The sequence below is a fragment of the Lynx canadensis genome, chromosome X (assembly GCF_007474595.2).
Source record: "Lynx canadensis isolate LIC74 chromosome X, mLynCan4.pri.v2, whole genome shotgun sequence".
Classification (NCBI taxonomy): domain Eukaryota; kingdom Metazoa; phylum Chordata; class Mammalia; order Carnivora; family Felidae; genus Lynx; species Lynx canadensis.
In genome coordinates, this window is record NC_044321.2 from 104,634,923 (window position 1) to 104,644,979 (window position 10,057).

Genomic DNA, 10,057 nt, shown 5'->3' on the forward strand with positions numbered 1-10,057 from the left:
GCTGAAGCTGGCTTCAACTTTAGTTACTACTATTGTTTCTTTCCATGAAAGAGCCTCCAGGCTTGCAGGGGTTGCGTCTAGAGTAGTTTGCACTTTTGCCATTCTTAAGATGGTGAGTTTTTACCTTACCCTACAGATGAGGTAGATGAGCTTCCAGAAGTAAAGCTCTATTCCTTTACTTCCTAAGACCAACCTCTCACTGCAATTGTTATATGGCAATTCACATGGGCTTCTCAAGTCTGAGGAGGCTGCCTGTCTTTAGTTGACAAATACATACATGGCAAGAGTCCCTGCAAACAAGATTGCTAACAAGGAATTGGAGAAACTTTCTCTGATTCCAAAAGGACATAACCACTACTGTGCTACACCTCCCAGCTTGGATGTGGGTCTCCCCTGCCCTTTTAGAGCAAGATGGGGGTGAATTTTTGCATGTCTACAGACCCCTCCGAGAATTTGATGGGAGTTATGAACTCACCTCAGAAAAATGCACACACATGTATACCATTTTACATACAGTTTGAGGAACTTTACAGACATTTGGAATCCCTGGGCTAATAGTTCTGCAACTCCACCGGTTTTACAATCCTCCCCCAAACCGGCACGACCCTGTCGTCCACACAACTCTCCAGATCAGTTGCAAAATTTTTAGACCTCAAAGGTAACTAATCCCAGTGCCTTTATTTTATAGTGTGAAAGAATGCAGAGTATCCGGTGTTTCACATTAATGACTGAGTAGGCAGTAGGAACCTAGGCTAACTTAGAAGCCAAAAGCCACACCATAAATTTCTATGAAATGTCCAGGGGTAGCTGTGGGCCGTCACTTCCATTGCTTATCCCCTCAAGGGCCAGCCTGGGGCTGGGAAGGGAAATGAATACGTCGATCGGGTTTAGAGCCCAGGGGGATATTTTTAAGTTATCCATTGGTTTGAGATTATCTGTGATCCACTTGCTGGTTGACGCTTAAGTAGCCAGTGGGGGCATGAGGGACCTGTGCCCACTCCTGCCTCCGTTTACGAGACCATAACCCTACGTTCACTCTTTTGCACACAAAGCTACCACCTCTGTCCCAGCCACCCCCCAAATTGAAGCGCCCAATCAAGTGCCCCCCAGTAAACGGCCAATCCTCATCTACTTTCCCGGGACCCTCCTCAGCTCCGTGTACGGCCCGCGGCCCGGGAGTGATGCAAGCGACCCCATCGTTGAAAGGGGACGGCAGGCGCTGGAACGTGCTATAAACGACGCCCACTCCCAGCCTTTCAAGCCCCCAAACGGATTCGATTGTTGTTTCGTGGGGCTTTTTTTTTCTTTTCTTCCTCCGAACCTCCGAAGTGTTCTCCCTTCCCATTGGCCAAAGCTGCCCCTTGACGCCACCCTGGCCTTGTTCGCTGATTGGTCCATTCTGGATGTGCCCAAGCCTTTTTCCCAGGGTGTGGCGCCCCCCCCCCCCCCCCCCCCAACAGGGTTCTGACCCCTGGCTCCTCCCTTTCCCCCCCCAAGCCCCCCTCTCCGTTCCGAATGGTACCGCCCTGGCTCGGCTCCGCCACGGCCCAGGCCGCTGCCCTTAGGGCCCCCGGACGGGGCGGGGCACGCTGGGGACGGGCAGAGGGCGGTGGTGGCGCCTTCCTGCCGAGCCCGAGGCCGCCCCCGCCACCCTTCTCCTGCCCTCGTACGTCCCACTTTCCCCTGGGCAGTTTTCGTCCTGCCTTGGGAGCCCCGTCCCGTCTGTGCGGGTCCCCCACCGTGGTCTTTTGGTCATCCCTATCAGCAGCGTTAAATCCCTGCCCTCCGCGCTCCACACACGCCCATCCGCCTCCACCCTCGGGTTCTCGCAGCACTCCCTTTCCCTGCGTCTTCTCACCCTTCCCCTCCTGAGCCTGCCGAAGACACGGCCCCCCTTCCTCGAGGACTGTCCATCCCCAGGATCCCCCTCCCTGTGTGTGGCCGTTCCTCCCAACGGCCTCCCCTTCGTGGCCTCCCCTCCCCTTCGTGGCCAGCGTGGTGGAGCACTCCCAGCCCACCCCCCTTTCTCCGTACCCCCGCACTCCCTTCTTATGTTGTCCCTTCACGTCCCCCTCTAAGTCCCTCCCACACCATGCCCACCCCGCAGTCGTACCCCTCCCTGCGAGGCGTCCCCCGGCGCCCCTCCCCTATCCCCGCTTGTCTATGCCCCTCCCACCCTCCCCGTCCTTTTGTCTCCTCTTTGGTCTCTAAGTCCCCCGCCCCTCCCTCACTCCCGCCCTCGCTCCCCGCGAGCACGCTCTTATCTTCCCCAGGTCCCAGCGCCCCGCCCCCTGGCCGCGCCCCGCCGGCCCCCTCCCTCCCGCGGCCCCATCTCCGCCCTCCGCGCTCCGCCCTCCCCCCCGCGGCTCTGGCCCGCCAGCCCGGCCGACCTCCCGGGTTCCCGGCTCGCTCCTCCCGCCACCGCCGCTCCCCGACCCACCCTTCCCGGGCCGGCGGCTCGCGCTCCCGCGCGCTCCCCCCCTCCCGCACACGCGCTCCCTCCGTCCCGCCCCGCCCCGCCTCGCTCGCTCGCTCGCCCAGGCCGTGCAGCGGCCCCGGCCCGGAGCTGCACGCAGACCGCCCTCGGGGGAGCCTCGGCGCTCCGGGACCACGGGCACCTCACGGGGAGGCGCATGACCCAGGAGTGCGGACCCGGGCCGGGTCGCCCCTGCCCAACCCGGCCCTCGGAAGCCGCCAGGGACGCAGGCGCCCGTCGGAAGTGTTTGGGCGACGGGCGGGCCGCGGCGCCTCCCGCAGCCCAGGCCTGGCTGGAGCGCCAGGGGAGACACCACGACCGGACCGCCCGGGATGGCCTTACCCGAGCCTGTTCCCGGCTCCCTCCTCCCTAAACCTGTGTCATCCACGCGCCGCACGCGCACCTGGGACTCGAAGCTAGAGGGACGGGGGTGGGGGAGCCACCCCGAAAATTCCACGAGGCACCCAAGCTGCGGGCTGTGAGGCCCGGCGAGGCAAGGAAGGGCCAGTGACACGCCAGGCCACCCAGGCAGAAAGGGCGCCTCGGCCCTCGCCTCTTGGCCCGGGTCTCCCCACCACGACGCACAGAGCGACGTGGCCTCTGGCCCTTTGTACTGACCGTTGCGTGGACGACTGGAATAAACCCTCAATACGGGGTTGGGGACACGGCTCAGGTGCACAGAAAACCCAGCCATATGCCGATAGGCACTTTTAAAAAATGTCTGTTCGATGATGTCCTAGTTGACCATGTTTCCTCGCCTGAGCCTCTTCTCCCCAGCCCTCACTTACTCTTAGCTATTTACCCACCAGACTAGAAGCTCTTTGAAGGGGGCCCTGTTAGCGGCTGGGGCTCAATCAATGGATCCCTTGTGATGGGCGGACAAGTGTATGTATTTGTTAACCCGCCCGCCTTTGGGATCTGTGTCATTATTGTGTGCCTTAAGGTTGTAAACTTGGGAGGGCCTGAACCGGGTAGGGATTACTAGCTCGTGCCAGGCACAGCATGATGCCCAAAGAGATGGGCCATGAATGTTTTTTGACTGATGGAGTTAATTATGCAGGAGGCAGATGCTTACCTCCTCCTGGTCCCCAGAACTCCCGGTTCCAGAGCTGGATGTCCTGAGCAGGGAAGAAACTAAGGAGCTTCCTTAGCTCATTCCCAATCTGACACTGATTTGCTGGGGCCAGATCCGGTTGCAGTCACCATCAGAACACACTAGGTGATGTGACTTTCCAGTACTTAGGAGTGAGTTTTCAGGGAGCCATGAAGTCTCCACTTTAACCCCAATCAGTTTGCAACTGGATCTGGGAGGAAGAAAGTAGCGCGTTTTTTCTCAGTGTGAAGCTAGCTGTCTCATATAAGGATCAAACCTGTAGCTCTTCATCCATTTACCGCAAGGTCAAGCTGAACCCCAATCTGCCAGAGGAAGAAGGCTGCAAACAACTGGACACGATCAACAGCATTTCGCTGCAGGGGAGGAAGGACAGTGGAAGTGCTCCTTCCTCCCGTTTGTGGATGCAAGATCCAGCCTGTACTTTCCAGTGACTCATTTGTAACCTGGTCACTTCATTCAGTGAAGCTCCCTGCCCGCCTCACACCCTGTCCCCAGACAGACAGGTCCTCTCTTTCCTCGGCCCTACACTGTCTTCACCCAAGCCAGCCTGCTCTGAATGGACATGGTCAGTGATCCAAGCAGAAACTGAAACAGTAACAATTGGACAGTGTCAAGAGACTCGGGCAGAGATGCCTCTGAGCGCCCGGCCTCCTCCTCTGCCTTGGCACAGATGTTCTTATTGTCCTGGAAAGGAATAGGAAATTCCCTCCCCAAGCGTGGAAAGGGGGGGGGGTGCTCCAGGGTTTAGTCCCCAAGAACAGAGTTGACCGCCCCAGCCCAGCCTCTCTGCCTCCTAATTATTCAGAATAGGACTGTCACCATTGCTCTTCCTCATCCTAGTCAAGGCTGGCTCCCTGGGCCATTTGTCCCCCTCACCAAGGAGATTAAGGGGAGTGGGACTAGAGCTGCCGGAGGAGATTACTAAAATCTCCGTGGCTCTCTTTAGGGACCGTTAGCACATCAAAATACATATTTGGAAAATGCTCACAATTAACACTGGGAAAAAAAACCAGTAAACACAGTGTCACTTTGCCAGGCTTAACAGTTTTGTTTTGTTTTGTTTTGTTTAAATGCTAATGGCCTCAAATGGGGAGCAGCATCCATCAGTTAAATAAACAAGCCATTAGACTGAGCCTAGAAGTGTCAACACATGACTAATCTACTAATTGTGAGCTAGTGAGGAGTGAGGCAGCAAAGCATGCTGGAGACTGTGGAGTAGGCAGCTGAAACACACAGTATGCGGCTTTTAGAGCCAATGAGACCTGAGTTTGAATCCTACCTCCACCACTTGTTAGCTGTGTGGCCTTCTGTTTCTTACTCTGTACAGTGGGGACAATAGCAATACCTACATCATAGGGCTGTTGGGGGGACGAACTGAGATACTAACAATCTAAGTTCTTGGTACTAAGCCTGCCACATTGTAAGTGTCCAATACCTGTTAGCTATTATTGATAATAATAAAGCACCTAGCAAATGGTAGACATTTAAAAAAATGTCGGCAATAAAGATGAAAAAGAAATCACTTATGGTTGCTAGATATTAGCCATAAAAGGTGAACGAGGACCCCCAGTGGGAACCCTGGTGTCTGTCCCCACACTCTCCCAAATATACCTGGCAAAGGGATACTTTTGGTTGGTTAATTCCAACATTCAAGGCCATCCCTTTAACCTGGGAATAGCCCCAGCCTTAAAGATCACTGTCCTCTCCCAGGTTTGCTGAATTCTGGGGACTTCTCTCCTGACATCTGCCAAAGAAGCCTGGGTTAGGCTGGCCCTTGCAGGTGAAGACCAGCCTGACAGCATCCTGGGCATCCTTCCCCAGCCAGACAGACCTGTCCTGTAAAGAGTATTCTAGATCATTCTTGCTTGTCTCTGTCCTGTTGTGTGTGGCGACAGGTGCGATTCACAGTATTGAGAGGGGCCATAGTGAGGAGGAAGGAGGGCAGACAGGGGTACACAAGGCCCCCAAGAAAAATAACTGTGACCTAGACAAAGATGTTGGTCTTTGCTTCCTTGCCCCACCCTCTCCTTTTGAAGCCCATTGTCTTCCCTGTCACCAGCCAAGAAGGTCTGTCCTCAGCCAAATGGAGTTTCCCTCTTCACTGATGCTCCCCTCTCCCCTCATCCCTTAGTTTCTTTTGGAGAGTCTTGCTCTCCATCTGAAAGATTGGTAAGTACTAGTTTAGGTAATTCTCTCTACACAGGTAGAGAGTTAAGCTAACAGTGACTTAACATGCCACCTCCTCCCCAGGTCCTCTAGTTACATAGCGCCCTCTTTAACTTAAAAAAAAAAAAAAGTCCTCAAGGTGCCTAGAAAAAAATGAAAACAGATCACAGGGGATTTCTAGGCCTTAGACAGGCTGAGGTGGCATGGGAAGGAGAAAGCTTTCACCCTTCATTGTCCATTATGCTGTTTTGCCTGCTTGTATGGTCTTTTTTTTTTAAAGATTTTTTGTAATTTTAATTTTAATTTTTTAAGTTTATTTATTTTTGAGAGAGCACTCACCTGAGCGAGGGAGGGGCAGACAAAGAGGGAGACAGAGAATCCCAAGCAGGCTCTGCACTGTCAGCGGAGAGCCTGATGTGGGGCTTGAACCCAAAACCTTTGTGATTATGATGAGCAGAAATCAAGTCTGACACTTAGCTGACTGACCCCCGCCCCCCGCCTGCTTGTTATGTTCTACCTTGAACTCAGACCACCAAGCAGACTAACCAGACCCCACCAGGCACTTTTCTCCCCAGTTCTCCACCTGGAGCACCCCCCACCCAACCCCAGCAACACCGTTAGTTCTCCAGCTCCATTCTCCATCATCCACATCTCCCAGCTGAGGCCTGAACGAGGCCCCTTCCCTGCTCTGCACTTAACTAGCAAGGAGCAGATTAACTTGATCAGTTAAGCCCTCTCCACGACTGCTAATTGAGTGCTAAGGAGTTAAATGTGTTCTCCCTCCTGCCACACCCAACCGGACCCCATTTCTCAACGCACACCAGTCACGTTCTGTTCCAGAGTCTGTGTTATTGGCAACTGTTCTCTGAGCCTGGGCCACTGTAACCAGGCCCCCCACCCTGTTCTCAGCAAATCCAATTCTCTCTCTGAGAGGACCGACTGCACTGCCCCTGCCGCCAGGAAGTGGCCCACAATGCTGCAGGTGAGGTCACCTTGCCCTCCAGCCTGGGTTTACTGTACTTCATAGTCCTCTTTGAGGGCCTCCTTGCACATTCTGCCTGACCTAAAAATTAGGTGCTGGCTTGCTTCTCTCCTATGAGATAAATGTAACCTTCTCATGGACAAGAAGTACTTCTGTTACCTTTTATAGTTTGTTTGGATTTCAGACCTACACTAAGAAATGGGTCCTCCAATGAACCCCCATCACCTGGATTCCACAGCTGTCAAGCTTTTGCCACATTTGTTTCTGCTTCATGTCTGTGTCCCCCTCCCATCCAAACAGTGCCTAGCACTGCCTTGAACAGCACTTTCAACAAAGGAGCTGGGACTTGTGTGGAGATGGAGATTGAGGCTTGCAGGGCAGGCTCCTGGGGATGACATGGGCTGGGGGAGAGGGCAACGAAGTTAAAAAGCTGTCCATGCTCCAGTACCCGTAATGAGCCAGGCGCTCTACAGTTTATCTCATTTCACCCTCTCCACAACCTTATGGGGTAGGTACTGCTATCCCCATTTTACAGATGAGGAAAGGAGGCTCAAAGAGGTGAAGGGGCCCCCCAGATGCGCAGTGACAGAGCTGGGATTTGAATCCAAGTCCTGTGCCATCCTCACTGTGCCATGCAGTCTGCCTCAAAGAGTGCCAAATGGGCTGCCACCTGCTCTGCTTCAGTTGTACAGAGTACAAGACATGCTTTGTGTGTGCCCTTACAGAGTAGTGTGCGTGCACACACGCACGCAAACCCACGCAGCGGGCATGTTCACAGTAATATTGTAAAATAAAATAACACACTGAGTTTTATCTGTGAGATCAGTCTGCTCATTTTAGAAGTTACCCCTTAGCCCTGCAAGTATGGAGGGGGAAGTGGGAGGGGGCAGAGGGCTGAGCCGTGTGTGTGTGTGTGTGTGTGTGTGTGTGTGTGTGTGTTTAGCCCAGGGGCTGAGGGAATTGGGGAAACCTCCCCCACAGTCTCAGTCTCCTGGGGCCATATCATTCTGAAAAGGGAAACAAAGTCTCTTTCCTCTCTCCCACCAGTACAGTACATTCTCTTCAGATCTCCACAATGACCTTGCAACCAACACCCTCCTCTTCACCCATGCTGCCTCCCTCAACAAACATTGCTCTTTGCAGCCTTTGTTCTTTTGCACAACCCCTCACCCCACACGGATGGCTTCACGGTGTTCCTCCAGCCTGGGCTACCCTCCCCACCACTCTCCAAACCTAAATTCTCCAAGTCAAGATTCAATACTCACCTCCTCCTAGAAGCCTTCCCTGATTCCAACCACCTCTCATCAACTTTTTCATCTGATCTTTTTACCTGAATCTCGAAGTTCTGCGCTCCAGCCTTGTTCTCTAGTTGTTTCTTGTCAGCTGTTTCCTTGACCACACTGTAAGCCCTCTAAGCTCACAGTTTCAGCTACAGAAAAATAAAGTCTTTCAAGAAAGACATGTGGTCAGCTTCCTTTTTCTTCCCATGGTCCTCTTGCTTCCTCCATGTTGTTGCTTGGGTTTCCCGCTTTGCTGCCACTGGCATCTCTTCTACAAAGATAATGAGGTAAAAAGGAGATTCAGATGTTTACCCTGATCTTTCCTTTTTATTTTTTCATTCTTGTCTTTCATTTGCTCAGTTGGGCAGAGGGCTAACTGGGGTCTGAAAAGCCTTAAGCCACAGAAAATTCACCCTGAAGCTACTAAGTTTGCAGGTCTTTTTTTCTAAGCATTTGTGGGAGGGAAAACAAAATCTATTGGGCATGTTAATGCCTGCAACACTACCTCCCACTTCCCTCCTCTATATCTACTTCACCTTCCCCTGTCTCCATTTCCTTACCCCCTTCCTGCAAAAACAAAAACAAAAATACAAAAAACCACAGACAAAACAAAACAAAAACAACCTCCACCACACAGACACTATTACAGCTAGAAAGAGACAGCACACTTTCCAGATTTTAGGAGAACAGCGCATGGAGGTATTGGAGGACAACGTTCTACAGGCTCTGCGATGGGGCCACCTCATGCCACCAAAGGAATGCTTTCCACTTAGCAAATTGCTGGGCACTGAGGGGTCACCTCAATCTTTGAGCAGTGACTGTTGCGATAGGCTCTCCTGCCAGGCCAGGGAGGATTGAGAGGCAAGGATTGAGCCCCCTTCCCCCCCACCAATTTAAGCAGGGGGCTGAGCAGTGTCCTGGCCCTTAAAAAGGTCTAGGCTAAATGCCCAGCCTTCCAGTGCCTGTCAGTAAAGTACCAAAACTTACTGTAACTCTCTTATAGTTACCTCTGCTTCCCTCCCAGCTGAGCCTGGAACCAGAGATGCTGCAGGAACATTGTGCTCACTTCTGTCTTGTGCATTCTCATATATCCCAAAGTTATGCTGCCCCATTGTACAGATGCGGGGGGGTGGAGGGGGCTGAGGCACTGAGGGAGAGACATGACTGGTCCAATTATCCGCAGGAAGGGAAATTCCTTTCTAGCTTTGCTGACCTCTTTATCCCTGGGGGAGTCTCTGTCACCTCCGCTAGGGTTCCTAGCACTGAGGAGTTATGACAGAGCTTCCCGGAATGGAGGTGAAGAGGGATGGTCCATTCCTTTCTGTCACTCCAGTTCCTTTAACCGGGCGTCCTGGGTCGCATCTTCTTTTCCCTCGATCTTTTCTGGCGCTCCTCCACGGCTCTCAACACGCCCCGCCCCTGCGCCCCCGCCCGTTTCCCAAAGGCCTTTCAAGAACCGCCCAGTGCAAGGCCACTCCCTCCCTCGGCTAAGTTGGGGACCCAGCGAAAGGCCTCTGGGCTTTGCCCTTCTGATCCAGCCTGTTGAGAGCCCCAAATAGCCACATGGACTAGTGAGAGAGCTATTCTCAAGAGAAGCCAGTCTCTCCTCAAGTTAGAATGCAAGCTCTAAGCATCCTCCCTTGGAGCCACGGACTTGCCCTTGCCCTTCTAGTTGAAAGGTGCCTACCTGCCTGCCTATAAGCAAGTGCCTCCCTTGACCCTTCGGGGGAGGAGCTTGTACTGATTCACATATATTCTGCATATGTCCCCCTTTGGAACATACAGATTTGTATGATCGAGGATGGAGGGGTAAGGTGGGGGAAAGGCTCATTGTACAACACAGATGAGAATTCATGCTCTGGACTGTGTGTGGAGTTAAGGAGTGTGTTGGATTAACCCCGAGAGGGTTCAGCCTGTGGCCAGGGTGAGAACCAGGATTAGAAGTCAGGGCAGTTGTCTCATCTTTGAGGCATCCTTTTCAAGAATGTCCAGTCCTTGTCAGGAGCTGGATTTAACTGGGATCCCTTGTTCTAAGAGGC